At 54.7% G+C, this 15,181-nt stretch overlaps 1 long non-coding RNA gene across 2 annotated transcripts in view; it reads right to left on the bottom strand.

Annotated features, from left to right (window-relative positions):
- LOC150002036 (uncharacterized) overlaps positions 1 to 15,181 on the bottom strand; it is a 70,677-nt gene that overhangs the window by 38,694 nt on the left and 16,802 nt on the right. For both annotated transcript variants that reach the window (XR_016513112.1, XR_016513111.1), the window contains exon 3: positions 10,204 to 10,292. This is a non-coding gene — a long non-coding RNA (uncharacterized LOC150002036). The remainder of the gene's footprint in view (positions 1 to 10,203; positions 10,293 to 15,181) is intronic.

The following is a 15,181-nucleotide window of genomic DNA, read 5'->3' as shown; positions in this document are numbered from 1 at the left end:
CCCACTACGAGGTTTCTCTTTTCAGGCCCCTAAAGGTGACTGACTGTCTGGGAGAAGATAAGTCACCAGTATGTGTGGGGCGAGGAATGGGCGTGGGCCCAGAGCTTCCACCTACAGGAGGGGGTCAGAACAGGTCAGAGCCAGGGCAGCCCAGAGCTGAGGTCCAGCTTCCTCTCTCAAGAGGGCATGATTCCTGGCAGCAGATCCCACGGGAAAGAGTAGAAGCACCACCCTTGGGGACATAGGGTGGGACAGGGGTGCCTGGGCAGGGTTTCCTGCTGTGGGGGCGGTGGCCACTTATTGAGGCTGAGTGACCTGTGTGACTGTGGCCCTGGGGCCAGGCCAGCATTGGGTTTCACCTCATCCCTGGCTCGGACCCAGGCCACCCTGAGTCCCATCCTCCAGGCCTGCCCTGGCTTCCTGTCCCACAGGCTCCACCCAGCCCAGCAGATAGGGAGGGCCCTGTGGAGGCTGCCTCAGAAGTGCCAAAGTTTTCTGGAGCGGGAGTGGGCAGGCTGCCCTGGCCTGCTTGGTGACCTTTGGCCTCTGACCTCTAGACCTCCAGCTATTTGTTTTCCAACAAGAGGCCTTGACAGAAGTAGCACTGGCATTTTTTCCTAGGAGCTCACAACTCTAGCCACAGCTGAGCAGGGCTCAGCCCTCCACCCTCCACGATCAGTCGGATCGCCGCCTCCCCAGCTCTGGTCAGAAGGGCAGTATCATTTCTGAGCCATGTCGACAGGACTAGGACAAGGGGAGAAGCTGACGTGGAACAAAATTCAGGCCTCCAAGGCAGAACTCGCTAGGGATCAAAGATGAGCGGCAGCTTGGCACCTCATGCAAGGTGTTGCATCCTAGCCAAGCAGCACAACCCCCACTCTAGGGACGAGCTGATATCAAGCACTCAGAGCAAGACCCCTTCAGCCCACCCCAGCTTTCTGTGCCTGGATCCTTAAAGTGCCAGGGGTCTGGGTGAGGTGGAAGCTCGGCCCACCACGCTGTGGGGCCACCCATGGTCCCCGGGTGAACCCAGCTCATTCTCTGTGCCTCGGGAACTGGGGGTTCACCTGACCATCAGTGGGGATACACTGGGAGTGGAGAGTTTGGTGGCCTGGCCCAGTGGGGGGGAGAGGTATGAACAGAGGCCCTGAGACCCCACTCTCACCCCTCCTGGTTTCCTAGGGCACAGGCTATAGGAGGTTGTGGCATCTCGGGTCTCTCTGAAAGCTGCTCTGCAAACAGGTATCTCAGAAAGCCAATAGGCCAGGGAGAGGAGGACCCTTTCAGCCGTCAGTGCGTCCACCATGGACAAAGCCTCTTATAGCTCAGTTTGGGGGAGGAGTGCAGATGGGAGGTGGTTTGGGACTGAATGGGCTGGCCTTGCCTGAGATCACCCCAGGGACAGGGACAGGGACAGTGTTGGGATCTAGGTCTCCTGCCTGTATCATGGGCAGCTCAAGGTCCTTCCCCTGAAGGCCATCAGCCAAGCTCACTGCAGTCCTTGGGCAGTCACAGGGCACACCTGTCCATACCTGTCCATGATACACCAATCAAACATGCCCTACTGGGGCTGTCTGCAGATTCAGCTTGATGCTCTGCTCGGAGGCAGCGAAGCTTGAGAGGGATGCAGTCAGCAAGGCTAAATGCCTAAGGTCTGTGGGTCTGCAGTGAGCAGAGTGGGAGACAGAAGCCAGACTTCAGCCCTGCTGCGCAGCCAGGGCACCTGTTCCCAAGAAGAGTTTCTAAGACAGTCATGTGCGGTATTGAGTCTCTTGACCCTGGGGGCATGCAAACCAAGTCCAGGACACAGAAGCCTAGGCCCCATTCTGGGACTCTCACCTCGCAGCTTTTTAGCCACCCCAGGCCAGAATCCACATTTAGTTTTGAGTGGCAGGATGGCTGGCCTATGTCCCCAGCTCAACAACTGGCCACTCTATCTCCACCCCCTTTCTGCATAGGCGTTTCCCAGCTCTAACAGCCTTGAGCTCATGAGCTCATAGGGCCCTTCCAGGTTGAACACCCTCAAAGTCTATCGCAAGAGAGACAAGGTCTTTCAATGCTCTGTGTGGCCCTGATGCTAGCTCTCTGTACCCCTCACCCTGGGTATCTGGTGTGCTCAGACACCAGCCCAACTGGGGAAAAGTATGCCTAAGCTTCCCAAGAACCCAGGGCAGCCTGTGGGGCTTGTTGAAACCTGATCCCCACCCAATGGCTGCCCGTCTCCTGGGTCTCACCTAAGCCTGGACCCTCAGCCCACCTGGAGATGCTGTTTGATGTCTGCTTGGCGGTGAGCATCTCCAGGGCCAGGGATGTGTCTTTTACTGAGCACAGGCCTGGCTCAGACTTGGCTGCCGAGAAGTGTTTGTCAAAGAAGGGGAGAGGGAAGAAGCGTGAAGGGAGGGGGACAAACAGACACATGGATGCACACGGGCTCTCAGATGCATGGCCCACAAAGGCTGCTACAGCCATCCTCCTCCTCCAGGCCCCAGGGGCCATTGTGCCCTGTATAGCTAAGCCATCTCATACAGGTCAGGTAAACCTGCAGGAAGGCGGAAGGAAGCCCTACCTTTTCCGCTGAGGTTCTGCTGCTCAGATGGGCTTCGAGAAGGCCCCTAACCCCTAGGTGTCTCTGCACTCTGCCCATATCTGCTTTGGAAGGCTGGCTGCAGCCCCCACCTCTCTGGAGAAAGGGGACCCTAGCCCCAGCTGCTCAGTCTACAGTGGACTCACCCTTGCCTGTTGTCCCCTGTCCAGTTCTGAGGCTTCACCCTCCGGAAATGCTTTATGACTAGGGTCTTTGCTCTGTGAAAAATGCTCATGCCCATCCAACAGGAGGAAATTATGTCACAGGTATGGGGGTTCCACAGAAGTTCTGGAAGCACTGTGTTCTGACTACTCCCCTGCCCACCTCAGGTCCTGGCACACAGTAGGTAGGCGCTGGATCTGTTGAATTAACCAGTGGCTTGCCGGATGCACTTGGGGAGGCCTGACTTGGGCTCTGCCGCTGAGGGGCCAGGACTCAGCAGCCACTCCAGGGGACACGACACACAGTGACCATGTCCACACGTGCCCCTCTCTCTGGCCAGGGCTCTGCCTCTTCGAGCTTCTCCTGGACAGAGAGTGCCTGCCCTCTCTGTTTCAGGGCTGGGAGGGTTCTCTGTAGTCAGCAAATCTAATACCTTTTCTTGACAGATGGAGGTGGGGGAAATTGAGGGCGGGCAGAGGATCAGAGCAGGGCCATTCCCAGGCTAGGCCTCCTCACACCAAACCCAGAGGCCTAAAAACTGCAGGACCTGACTCAGGGCTGTCCTCTGTCCCGGGGATCCTTATGTCCACCACCCACACAAGTGCAGCCCCTTGCCCTGGCTCCATGTCTTTGCCACCTGGCTGCAGCCACCTGAACTGCTTACTTAAAAACAAGCAGGGAAAGTGGCCACATGACTGGCTAAGGTTTCCTAGACCAGGGACACACAGATACACACACGCACACACACACACACGCAAATACGCGCTCGTGCGCGCACACACGCACATGCACACGCGCACGCGCGCACACGCGCGCGCACACACATCACGCGCGCGCGCGCGCACACGCCCGCACACACACGCACATACGCGCGCGTGCGCGCACACATGCACACGCACACGCACACGCACACCATGCGCAGCCACTCACTGCAGGTCAGGTCGTCATGTGGCCCAGAAGGGCAGGGACTGGGCCAGCTCAGGTTTCATGTCTCTGAAGGACAGGCGACTGGCCTGCCTTTCCTCACCCAAAAGAATGCCTTCTCCAAACACTTGTTTTCTGCTTCCTGGAGGTGCCAGGGACATGCTGGATGGGAATCGAGGGGGGTGGGGGAGAAGCACACACCTCCTGGCCCTCTGTCCGGTGCTTTCCTTCTGCCCGCCCTCCCAACCCAGAGGGCAGTTACCTGCTGGGAAACTGTGGAGGCCCAGCGGCTGTGACGGCAGGGAGAATCGCAGAGCTGGTGCTTGGATGTGGGGCAGGCGGGGAGCTGAGGCTTTGTCTCTGAGTGAGACAGGGACAGACCTGTCAAGACCTCATACCCGGAATGGGGGTTTTACAGCTGAACACCACGGCCCGGCCCTGGGGGCGTCCAGGGGATGAGAAAGGGTGGGGAAGGGGGCTTCATCCAACTTCGCAGGAACAGGTTTGCCTTTGGTCTGATGTCTGAGAAAGGTCTGTGGGCCAGGGTCTTGAGGACTCTTCTAGCTTTGGGGGGCAGGGGAAGGGTTGTGCCTCAGATGCCTCCACAAAATGGCAGGCCTGTCATCACAGCCCGGACTGAGACTGGCCCACTCAGGGAGAAGCACGCCACATATCGTGACAGGCAGGGCTGAGACCTGCCCGGTTCCAGGGGACCACTGCCACCAGTTCTATGGGGGTCTGAACCGGCTTCCATCCTGCCCTGGCTTCAGGCCTGATCCCTAGGACCCTAGCAGCACAGCGATTCACTGCAGAGGCACCGCGGGCAGTCCTCAGAGAAATGAGGGGCATGGCCAAGAGTTCTCAAATAAAAACCAGTTCCAGCCAGGCCTCTGCTAGCTCCTTCTTCTTACGTTATCTCATTAAATTCTCACCACAACCCAACGAGGTAGGTAATGTTGTCACCCCATTTTATGGATGAGAGATCAGCAACCTGAAGGCCACAGGGTCGGTGAGGGGTGGGTCAGGATCTGCACCCACAAAGCCCACCTCATCCACATTCGTAACCAGTGCCCAGTGCGCAGGCCCCTGCGCAGGCCCATCCTCTACAGAGCTCTCGGCCAGGCTTCCAAAGGCTAGACCCAGGTTCTCCAGGGAAACACACACACAGCAACCCCACCTCCCATCCTCCATCTGTCCCATGTAGCCCACGCACACTGGAAAGCCCCTGCACGTGGTTTCTGTGAAGGGCTCTAGGGTGGAAGAGGAAGAAGTGGAGAAATAAGGGAGAAGAAAATGTGGGAAAGGGGCGAGCATAGGGTACAAACAGAGAGAGAGAGAGAGAGAGAGAGAGAGCTATGGTGGGGTGAGAGAGGGTGGAGAGACAGGAGAAAAACAGAACTAGAAGAGCAAGAGGGAAGGAGAAATAGAGAAAGATGGGAGGTGACCCTGGGAAAAAGGGAAGGAAAGAAGGAGGGGGGACAGGAGGAAGGGAAGAAGCAAAGCCAGAGAGCAGAGGCAAACAGAAGGGGAAGAAGGAGCAGCTGGGTGAGAGAAGGAAGGGGGGGAAGGAAGGAAGGAGAGGAGACAGGAGGAGAGGAGAAGGGAAATGATCTATAGGGAAGGGGCGGGGGATGAAGGAAGCAGGAACAAAGGAGAAAGACAGACAGGCAGGGGGTGTGGGGGAAGGAGAGGGCCTTGGCAAACCGAGAGAGATAGAGACAGACAGACAGACAGAGACAGACAGACACAGAGACAGACAGAGAGAAAGGCATACGCGCCCACCTAACATTAAATACCTAACAAGAGATGACAAATCAAATGGGAATTACTGCGGTAAAAACATAATTAGAAACTTGATTGAAGTTAAACAGGATTTACACAACACTGCAAATTAACTTTACACGGAAACTATTCACTGGGAAGGCAATGAAAAGCCATTTCGTCAGTAATCTATATTTAAACGATAGGCACAATGGAGCCTTCTGACGAGGAACTTGCCGCCTTCAACCTAAGGGAACGCCAGAGGCCAGGGGAGAACAGAGGGCAGTGGCTACTCCACGAGGAAGTGGGCGGGGTCCAGGACAGGACCTCCGGGCCTGCTAATGGGAGGTGGGGGTGGGTAGGCACAGGAAGCCAGATCAGATTCTGGAATAGGTTTCACCCTTAACTTGCTGTGTGGCCATGGCCAAGTTTCCTACCCTCTGTGGCCCTCTGTTTCGTCATCTACAAAATGAGGAAGCTGGAGAGGTGGTTTCCATGAAGGTGCCTGCGAGTGTGGATCCTGCAGAAGAGCCCAGGAGATGGTGCAGGGCAGCGGTAAGAGTGCTTGGGATTCGGACCGACCTGGTTCACAGCTCTACCCGGCCACTTATTAGCTGTGGCATCATGCCAGCTTCTTCCTCTCTGGCCCTGATTTACCCATCTGGTCAGTGGGGATAAGTCCACTCCTGCCCAGGCAGTGGGAGGGTTTAGAGAGAGATTGGGTGAGGACAGGCTTAAGGAAAAGGGAGTCTCAGGCACAGGATTACTTGTCTCATCTGCCTGGCACACTAATTAGATTACCCATGGCAGCCTGCCCTGGAGCCATGCTTCATCAGAGTGGCTTCCCATGGCTCCCCAGTCCCTGAAGCAGAGTCAGAGGCACATATCCTTGGGGGACTGGAGGGTCAGAAAGCCCTTGCTGGGCTCCACGCTGTCCTCAGTGTGGAGAAGTCCCCCAAGCCTTTGCCACATCCCAGCCCCATCAGGCCGCTTGGGCCCTGGGGCTGGACTGTGCCTACAAGCCCCTGGCGGTCTGCATGCTCTTCTCTACCTCCCATCCCACCTGGAGCACCACGTTGAGCACCTGCCCATCCTCAAGGCTCATTCAGGGACAGCGGTTCCCCTCTGCAGCCTCCCCTGACTGAGCCGCGGCCACTCTCTCTCCACTGAGAGCTGAGTGCTCTGTAGGAAACGCCACAGCCACACAAGTATGGGTGCCACCCCCCCCACCCCAACACACACACCAAAGGCAGTGAGCTTGGCTGCTCTTCATGGTGAATGCTAGCAGGCAGCTCTGACACACAATCATAGTCCAGAAGTTTCCCGTTTCTTTAAGATAAAGGATATCCAGGCAGTGCCTGGAGATTGAATAAGAAGGTGTTGGGTGGCCTTTCCCCTGCAGGCAGCTACCCTTTGGAACCCAGTGTTTTTCACAAGCACTCCAGACAAGGGGGAGGTCTCAGGGACCCATGAGCTCCAGAGGGGAGGAAGGAAGTCAGGAGGGGTAGGTGAAGCTTCTCAAAAGAAAGTGCAAAGTATGTGCACATTGTGTTACAGAAACAGGGGTGTTCCAAAAACCCCTGAGTTTGCGGCTGGGGGGTGGGGAGAAGGAAGCAGCTTTTAGAAAGCTTCCACATGCCTGAGGCTGGTGGCTAGTGTCTTTTTTATGCAAAATGGCTTTAATGCATCCAAAGCCTCAGGTAGATGGGAGGGGTCTTGGACCAGGGGACGGTATGAAGGAAGCACACAGAGCCTGCGTGAGGTTCTGTGAATGGTCAGAACTGGTTACCGCACCCACTGCATCAGAGGACGCAGTCAGGGATTTAAAAATAAGTGGCAGACATTTTCAGCGAGGCGGACTGTGCGGATTAAACTGGGGACAGGCTGACTATGCGGATTTAACTGGGACTGACGATGCAGTGTTAAGGAAGGGACGTACCTTGCTGCTTTGAAAAAGAAGAATCTCCATGTGGATTACAAAAGCACTAACTATACAGTTTACAAGGAGGCTGAGAATCCACGAGGTTCTGGATTAAAAGCCGGTGGACCCCATGACACAGACGAGGCCTCCCCAGTCAGGACTGAATGATTGGCAGCTACCGGTAAAGCTGAACTGTGTTTGGAAAGTAGGGAAACGGCATCTCTAAGTTTTCTAAAACTAGCTTGGTTTGGTAGGGGGAAGGCAAGGATATGTGTTTATGGGTGTTTTAAAGAACATAAGACTTAACAACGGAAATCCGCAAATAGCTAAATCTATATAACTGCTAAATAAATAATTCTTTTTCTTTTCACTAAACTCTGGTATTGAGAGTTATAATTTTGGCGGCGGGCAATCGGGCCCCTAACTAAAGAGCCCGTGGGTTCTGTTTCAATTGGAGCGGCCCAGGGGTTCTGTAACAATTGGGGCAAGAGGTTCATTCAGTTCAGCCCGAGGAGCGCCCACCAGCGTGGGCATGGGAAAATACACAGCTCAGCCAGGCACCCATGGGCCTTGGTCTCTGTGTGGCCAGGTGCAGAGGGGGAAGCTGGTCTGGCCCCTTCTCCCTCTCTACCACCTCTCTCCACACGTGCCTCATTTATTGAGGCTTCTGAGCTTTCGTCGATGCTGTTCGCTCTGCCGGATGCGCCGCCTTCCCTCTTTGCCAGCAAAATCTTCTTCATCCACAAAGAGCCCGCTGTCTCAGCTCTCCTCCTCCCTTCCTCTCTGGCTGCCCCTTTCCATCTGCTTACTACCCCCACCCCATCTTCTCTCCCTCCAGGGGCTGGATGTTGGTGACACAGACTCAGGCTGTGATCTGTTCCATCTCCACTGCCTCCCGAGGTGACCTCATGGCTTGCAACACTATCTATACATGACAGCTGCCCCGTATATATCTCCGGTCGAGACACACTCTGCCTCCCAGACACCCTCATCGATCCAATAGCCGACTCAACCTTTTCACTTGACAGTCTCAAAGCCACCTCAAACTTAAGTCTGAAAGCAACTCCTCGGCTTCCTTCAGCCCTCCCCTGCTGTCGTCCTCGGCTGAGTAAATGACCATCTCTGCTCCCCAGTGGTTCCTGTCTCAAATCCAAGAGCCTCCCTCGACTCTCCCACTCTTCTCTCATCGTCTGCCTCTAATCGACCCACAAGCTTGTCTGCAAAGCCTTTACAATACGTTCAGACTCTGATGGATTCCCATGTCTTCCCCTACTACCCCTAGTCACCACCAGCCCTCCCTGGGTGTGATCCATAGCTTTCAAGCCATCTCCGGGCTCCACTCTACATGAGTGGGTCCCCCAGGATCCCTCTGCCTTCTCCTCCTACCCCTCACTTCACTCCAGCCACATGACTTCTCTGCTATATCCTTGAACACCCCAAGTGCACTCCAGCTCCCTCCCTTCTTGCATCCAGGTCTCTGTTCAAACGCCACCTTGTCAGAGGCCTTCCTTGACCATCCTTTGTCAAAGAACACTTTGGTCCACACTGTAGACTTGTTACTTTACTTGCCTAACTTCCCTTCTTAAAAGTTAGCATCACTTGACAAATATCCTATTTGGGGTATTTATTGTCCATGCCATGAGGAAAGGGAATTTTGTCAGTTTCACTTCCTGCCGTGTCTCCAAAACATCCAGCAGTTCCCAGCAAGGAGACTTTCTCAGTAAACATTTGGGGCATGAATAAATGAACAATGCCACTTCCCCTGGGAAGTCTTCCCTGAATGCCTGCCTGCAAAGCCAGCACATGGCCCCTTCCCTGTGCAGGCACAGACACTTACACAAGCCTTGAGCACTGAAGTCATGGAACTGGGTCTGGCTCTGGAATCCTGTGTCCCCCTCCATCGCAGATTGCACCTTTTCAGGGCAGAGCTGGGTCTGATCCCTCTTTAAAATCCAGCCCTTAGGGTAGGCCTGGCCTGGTGTTAAGAGCAGTGAGTGTTTGATGTGTGAATCTGTGAGTAAATGGATGGTTGGAAGAATGGGCGGATGGGTAGATGAGGAGATGAATGAATGAGTGAGTAAATGGAAGAGTGACTGAATGGGAGGGTTGGACAGATGGCTAGATGGGTAGGTGAGTGGATAAATGATGAGTGGATGGACAGGTCCACCACAGGCAGAAAATAAAGACCAGTGGCTGCTTGGGATCAATAGGTGGAGGATGGGCCAGCCCAGTGTAGTGTAGTGAAAGCATAGAGAGCTGATATGGCAGATGGGAGACAGCCGAGCTGCTCTGATGTGGCCAGAGCTTGCTGTAGACCCCTGGCGAGCCCATTAACGTCCCCGAGCCTTGGTCGTGTGATCGAAAAATATGGATAATAATTCTTACGCAGAGCTGCCAGGGAAATCACTTTGGAGTTTCAAAAACTGCCTCAGCCACATCTCCAGTGAGACACCTCTCCAGCCAAGGCTGCTCTAGAAAGTCCTCTCTTCCCAAGCCCTGACTGGTCCTGCTGACCTGGTGGCCTTCATGCTATACTCACAAGGGTGAGGATCCCTGGCTGTGCCCCCAGAGTTCAACCCGGGCCAGGCTGCTAATAAGACTTAACTCCAAATAAAAATTAGGCCAAACCGATTCACAGAATCTTTGAGAACTGGGGGGACCCATTTTAGAGATGGACAAACTGAAGCACAGAAGCATTCCGTGCTAGCCGCACACATGGAATTACAGAGAAGCCCTGCAGCCTGGGTCAGGAAGGGTTTGGAGGACAGACTGACACCTTCGTCCCTGGCCAGATCTCAGGGGAAGAAGGCAGTGTGGCCTGGGCATCAGGCTGTCGGGGGTCTGGTGTTACCTTCCTAGGACTGGCAGCCGACAGATGGACCACGGCTCTTTCCACACCCCTCCCAGCATCAGTCTGATGCCAACGGCGTCTTCCTTGTCCTGGGTACACAGGGAGAGAGACAGACATGTGTGAGCGGCCGGGACGCAGACAGCAGTCCACTGTCTCCCAAACCTGTCCCCCACTGCTCGGCTAACCTTGCTGGCCTCTTGGGCCACTTAAGCACTCCCTGGGATGCCGGATTTACTGCAGTTTGCAGTACTTCAACAAGCAAGCCGACTCCTCCTAGAAGGACTCTTAAAATTTTTAAAAATATGTCTAAGTTTTGTTTCTTCTGGGGCTCAGGGGCTTTGTGTTGTCTTTCTCTTCCTGGTGAGAAAAGCAGAAAGCCATGGCCTTCCTGTGCAGCCCCCAGGCAGGGGGACAAGGAGAAGTTGTCCGGGTATTTTTAGCTGGGCCTGTGAGCCCCTGGCCATGTTCTCCTCTCTGGGCCATGCTTGGCTCCTGGGAATTATCGCTCACGAATGGCAGCCACTTCCAAAGCCACTCTTTGACCTCTGCCTGAATTCTTTCCTCATTATGAATTGCTCACCAGACCTCTGACCAACACTTGGAGCCATTTTATGTATGTGCACACCTCCTTGGCAAAACCAGCTTGCATTCCCCCCTCGTCTCTTCCTGCATGCACGGATAGACTTTTTGCTGACAACTGACAGAGGAGACCCAGAAACAGTTTAAAGTAGAGAAGAGCCCGTCATTACTTATTTGGTTTTCGTCAGACTTTAGGCCTCTCCTGTGCTCTTCATGACTCTTGGTCCTAGCTGAGTTCTAGCTGAGTCCTATCTGTATGATGACTTAATATTTATCTTTATGTCAACTCACCTTTTTTTTTTTTTTTTTTTTTTTAGCTCCAAGAAATCTGGTCTTGTCCAAAGCAGTCATGTCCATGAAATAATAGGTTTGATATGCTGGCTATATATTTCTAATCTACCTTAATAAAAATTTAACTAAGGAAACAAAAATATATGTTCATTCAGGTACTAATTTTAGAATCTTTTCACAGGTTACCAGAGTTATGAAGGCAGAGCTCTGGCAAGCTCACTATTGTTTATCGACCGTTTTCTTGTATAGAAGGAGAGAGAGAGTCATGGGGAGGGGCAGTTGGTTGACAGGACCCAAGAACTGGTTAGCAAATAAGGCCAAGGGAGCCCAGGGGGTCAGAGTCATGGCGTACTGGAGGTTTTTAATACGGTCCTTTCTTGCCAACCCTGGGCAAGACCATTCTTTTCCCCAGCATGAACTTTGCTGCGAGGATCTGGGCAAATGGGCACGGCCTTGTGAAGAATTTGGTTCCAGGATGGGGTGTGCCAGGCAGGGCTGCAGGCCATGCCGAGGCCTGGGGTCTAAGATGGCACCTCTCCCCAGTGTTCTCTGAGGCTTCCGGTGCCCCTCTGCCCCTTGCCAGGCTGTAGTTGGTCAGCAGGGGCTAGAAGTATAATCCCCTCTAGTTAGATTTGGAAGCATAGGACACATCCCGGGGCTCCACAATCTGAGCTCTTGGTCCTCAGCTCCTGAGGGCTCTCGAGTGGCCTCTGGCTCTCTGTGTGCCTGGGTCTTGCTGGGTGTGCCTTGGGGGGTAGATCCTGGTGATCCCCAGAGGCCCGCCTCGAAAGTCTTGGGCCTTCCTTGGCTTCTCTGACCTCTCCAACTCTGCCCACAGGTTGTAGACCCCGACTGGGCCCCTGGCTGAGTACCCGGGCTGCTTGCCCCTCCTGCTGAGAACAGGATGTGGGGATCAGGAGGTGAAGGAGAGTGTGGGGTCGGGGTGGGGAGTGGCCTCAGGAGCAGACTTCCTGAAGCCAGATCCCTTTACCACAGTCAATTGGGCCCAGGACGGCACAGCTGTGGGTTATAAATGTCCCCGTCAGAGCCCAGGGCAAGAGGCCTGCTGCCAGGGCCCAAGGCACCCACTCCTCTAGGAGCCTCCCCAGACAAGGGCCCCCCGCCTTCCCAAGTGCCCAGCCCTCACGATCTCGGGGCTCTCTTGACTCCTCTCTCTGAGTTTTGAGGCCGAGAGGCCAACACCACAACCCCCTACCCACTCCTCACCCTTCCAGGTGCGAATGCTGTGCTTCCAGCTACCTCGAGAGCTCTGAGGGCAAGGGCCATCCTGGGCCTCCACCCGGCACCAAACCCAGGGCTTGGCGCACAGCCAGCCACCCTGGTGACAGCCTCAGGGGCAACAGTTGCAACTCAGCAGCCTGCTTCCCACGGCCCCAACGGCCCCCTGTGCCTGCCCACTGGGGCACACACAGGTTAGGGCAGTGGGCAGGAGGAGGGGGACAGAGCTCTAGCTCACAGTGCAGGGACAGGGACCCCCCACACACCTTGGGTCTCCTTCAGGAGATCTCCTCTGAGAGTCCCACTCTCCTTGCCTGCCCTCCTCCGAGGTTCCTCGACTTGCGCTGTGGGGTGTGGACTGCAGTATGGGGGTGCTCAGAGGCAGGCCTGCACATAACATGGCTGTCTACAGGGAGAGAAGTTAGGTCCCTCCAGCCCCGAGGCCCAGGCCCTCCTTCTGCTGGGGCAAAAAGCAGGCAGGAAAGAGCCAGCCTACAAATGCACTAATGGTAACAGAAAATAAGCAAGGGGTGGTCCAGGTGGGCAGGGCCCGAAGCTTACACTACTTTGGAGGTCCTCTGTAGAACTATCCATAAAATTACAAACACATATTTAGAATGAGAAAATAAATGACAACAAATTCCCAGAGCCTTAGCAATCCAGGCCCCTTTAAACTGTTACCAGAAATGCTTACAGAGATGTACCTCATAGCAACCTGGTGCCCTCCCACCTAGAACCCTCTACAGCTGCCAGAGAAATTCCCACCTTCACTGGCACAGTGCAGGGGAGGGACTTGGAGGCTGAAGCTCCATGGGTGCCCCAATACGTCCACCTCTAATCAATAAGAGTTTTAAAACTGATGACAAGAATAGTACCTAACATTAATGGATCTTTATCTGGTACCGTCTGCAGCACTTTACGTGAATCAGCTCATTTAATCTAACCACAACCTATCAGGTAGGTACTATACCCATTTGAACAGATGAAAATACAGACACAGAAAGGTTAAGAAAGCAGCCCAAGGTCACACAGCTAGGCTATGAACCCAGGTAGCCTGGCCTTGGTGCCGTTGGGGGCTCAGCCATTGCTCCTTGCTACTGCTCTGGAGGGCCCAGGAGAGCTTTCCCTCCCTTGGAGGCTCCAACAGCAGCAGCCACCAAGGGCAGACACGCAGGTAAGCCCTGTTCTGGTTAAACCACTCCTCCATTCCACACGAATGCTTACACACTGGCACCAAGATCCCGATAGTATACGGCCTTCTGCTTGCCTTACTCTGCACAGGGCATGCTGGGGTGCTCTCTACGGGCAGAAATAGGCATCAACTGGGCCAACCCAAAAGGGACCCCAGGTGGGGGGAGGGGGAGGGGCTTGCTGAAGCTCATGCAGCTTGCTGTCCAATTCTCATTTTACAGATAAGAAAAGGGTGGTTTGGAGAGGTGACTTGTCAAGGGTCACCCAGCAAGTGGTGACACCATGTGAGGTCTGAGGCTGGCCTCTGTAGGGGCGGGGCAGGTCACCAGCAGCCTGGGGGTGACCAAGGCCGGGTGCTGGTGGGCCAGGCTGGCCAGACCTCGGAGGGAGGAGGCACCCTGCCTTTTGGCCTCCTCGGAACAGCGCCTTTGTTTTCTCTCTTTGTTTTCCATCTGCCCAGCCCCCGCGGCCTTCCAGGCTTCCCCCGATTGTGTGCAGGGCGATAAAAGGGCGATAAAAGGGCGAATGAGCGGGAGATCTCTGGCGGCAGTGGGGTCACCTCGCACAGACACGGTGGCGGCGGGTGGGTGGCCGAGGGGGGCCCTGGGCGGGTTATCAGTTCACCACCAGCTGCATTGAGCGCTTCTCTGAGGGGCGCTTTGCACAAGGCCCTTAGACTCCTTCCAGGGTTGCATGACAGTCTCCCATTTACAGAGAAGGAGTCTGAAGTTCCAGAAAGTGCAGCCAGGCCCAGAACCCTAGCCTCTGATCTCTCTGGCTGTCTAGGTGACACCTGGCCTAGTCAAAGCCATTTTCCCTCTACATCTGGAACTGGCTGTTTTCAGACTGTTCAGGAAGACACAGAGAAAAGGGTCAGCCAGGGTCTCGACCACCAATGCCTGGGGAGCTGGGCCAGCCCAGGAGTGGCCGTGAAGTCACTCATCTGCACCGCATCACGTGGGGTGAGATGGAACAGTCTGACCTCCTGGATTCCCTAAAACACAGACCCATTGAAATGGTTTCTGAAGGCAAATGATTCCCTTGTGGTGGGCTAATTCCTACTGATTGCAGGGCTGGGGAGAGAAGGGCATGACCCAGGGGCACTGTTGGCCTGGCTATGGGATGGTGCAGTGGTGACCTACAGGCCAGGCCAGGGACTGGCCAATCCTGCCCTCAGGTCCCTGCTGCCGACGCCTGGTCTCCTGACCTGATGTTCTCTGACCTTCCCTAAGTGTGTCCCCAACTTCAGTTACTAGATACTGTAAGCCACATCCTGTGTTCCATCTAAATTATTTACACATTGTTATTTAAATCACTTTGAACCAATCACTTTCTTTTTACTTAACCAAAGCAATATCGTCTGCAAAATTGCAGATGTGAGGTATTGATTACATATTTTTTCCAATTCAGATGAAAATCCATCCTATTAAGATCTGGAGTTCACATCCTTGTGCATGTCCTCACAGTCCACAGTGCACAAGGCCCGGGGCTGGGCGCAGGCTGGTCCTGGGGAAGCTGGCCTAAGCTGCGGGAGCGAGGCTTGGTGAATGGGGTCAGGGGGCTGTGGAAGCAGAGCCCTGGGCTGGATGGGAAAATGGGAGGAGACTCCGGTTCCTAGAAGGGTCCAAGAGGGTTTGGTTTTTGCCAAGGGCTTAGACTGGGCTACCTCTTTCCTTCA

Source organism: Furipterus horrens, unplaced genomic scaffold (genome assembly GCF_987537825.1).
Source record: "Furipterus horrens unplaced genomic scaffold, mFurHor1.1.pri manual_scaffold_9, whole genome shotgun sequence".
Classification (NCBI taxonomy): Eukaryota; Metazoa; Chordata; class Mammalia; order Chiroptera; family Furipteridae; genus Furipterus; species Furipterus horrens.
Note: the sequence above shows the minus strand (reverse complement) of the source record. Positions and strands in the feature narration are given on the sequence as shown.